At 40.0% G+C, this 2032-nt stretch overlaps 1 non-coding gene across 1 annotated transcript; it reads left to right on the forward strand.

Moving 5' to 3' along the window:
• Window positions 1–277: 277 nt before the first annotated feature.
• trnap-ugg (transfer RNA proline (anticodon UGG)) lies at window positions 278–349 on the forward strand. The gene has a single exon. It is a non-coding gene; the product is annotated as a tRNA-Pro (tRNA).
• The last annotated feature ends 1683 nt before the right edge of the window (window positions 350–2032 follow it).

The following is a 2032-nucleotide window of genomic DNA, read 5'->3' on the forward strand; positions in this document are numbered from 1 at the left end:
TTTTACAGAAGAAAAAGTGTGTGGTTCTGGCACACTGCTAGGCTGCTGTAGGTGGTTGCCAGAGCACTGCCATGCGGTTGCTAAGGTGTTCTGGGTGGTTGCATACTGGCCCAAGTCAAAAAGAATCCACCCCCAAGAATCTTTGATATTTTGACTTGAGTTCCTCATTCACTGTAAGTCAGTGGAATTTCTTTCTCCCATTTTATCAACCTCCAGGCAAAATCGAAAAAGTAATAGCACATTACATTACGTTACAACTGGATGGTGCTAAACACCAGGCTCGTTGGTCTAGGGGTATGATTCTCGCTTTGGGTGCAAGAGGTCCCGGGTTCAAATCCCGGACGAGCCCATAGTGAGGTTAAGCGCTATTTTGGGGAAGTCGTGGCCTGATGGTTAGAGAGTTGGACTCATAACCCAAAGGTTGTGGGTTCGAGTCTCGTACCGGCAGGGATTGTAGGTGGGGGGAGTGAATGTACAGCGCCCTCTCCCACCTTCAATACCACAACTGAGGTGCCCTTGAGCAAGGCACCGAACCCCAACTGCTCCCCGGGCGCCGCAGCATAAATGGCTGCCCACTGCTCCGGGTGTGTGTTCACGGTGTGTGTGTGTTCACTGCTGTGTGTGTGCACTTTGGATGGGTAAATGCAGAGCACTAATTCCGAGTATGGGTCACCATACTTGGCCACATGTCACGTCACTTTCACTTTCACAATGATGATGATGATTCTAATAATAATAATAATAATAATAATAATTATTATTATTATTATTATTATTATTTGACATTTTGAAAGGTTTAAGAATAACATTTACTACAACAAAACTCTATTGTGAACATTTATTTTTAATTACAAATAGTGATTTAGGATTCATTTCGGACATAACCGAAAAAAACACCTCACAGCAGGGATGGAGCCATTGGCAACTCCATAACGAGTCTGATTGAATCTCATTCAAACAAACCACTAACTTACAGGTGAGTTTGAGTTTAGTGAACAAATGTTGTGAACATTTATCTCTAATTACAAATAATGATTTACGGTTTGTTTTGGACATATCCAGGAATAAAAAAAAAAAAAAGACTCACAATCCATGGAGGGAGTCATTTGCCAACTTAGTAACGAGTCTGAATGATTGACACCCATTCAAACAAATCGCTAAGCTAAGAGCGAGTGCATTTAGTGAATCATTTTGATTGACTAAAAAACACAGTTCATAAGAGTAATTTTTTTGTCGCGAACCATTACGGCTCTCACTGTGTTTGGAACACTAGTGCAAGCAAGACAACAAAACAATGTTGTGAACATTTATCTTAAGGATAATTCGTTTCGACATAACCGAGGTAAGCAAATCAATCGATCAGTCAATCACAATCCAGGGAGGGAGTCATTTGCCAACTCAGTAACAAGTCTGAATGATTGACTCTCATTCAAACAAACGGCTAAGCTATGAGCGAGTTTAGTGAATCATTTTGATTGACTAAATAAAAAACATTTATTTTTCGCGAACCAGACAACAAAACTATGTTGTGAACATCTGTAATAACAAATAGTGATTTACTGTTCATTTCAAACATAACCGAAAAAAAAGAAGAAAAAAAAAAATTATTCGCAGTCCAGTGAGGGAGTCATTTGCCAACTTAGTAATGAGTTTGAATGATTGAATCTCATTCAGACAAATTCTAACTTACAAGCAAGTTCTAGTTTTTATTGAATCATATTGTTTGACTCAATAAAAATCTGGTTCATAACACCGGATGCGACAGTTGTCGCAACAGCTTGTGGCTGTCTACTCTGAACGCGACAAAGCGACCGCTGCAAATCATTTGAACTTTGTCTCAGTACGTCATAAATAGAACGATGCATCGATTTACTGTCAGAGATTTGTCGTGTCATGTCATGTCGCGCCGCATCCAGTGTAGACAGCATCACTGATTATAATGGGTTCTAGAGTATTTTATCAAGAGTCATTTGTTTGCGAACAATCATGACTCATGCCGTTTGGAACATTGGCACACGTGGGATAAATGAGA

Source organism: Sinocyclocheilus anshuiensis, unplaced genomic scaffold, assembly GCF_001515605.1.
Source record: "Sinocyclocheilus anshuiensis isolate Anshui unplaced genomic scaffold, SAMN03320099.WGS_v1.1 scaffold624, whole genome shotgun sequence".
NCBI lineage: Eukaryota > Metazoa > Chordata > Actinopteri > Cypriniformes > Cyprinidae > Sinocyclocheilus > Sinocyclocheilus anshuiensis.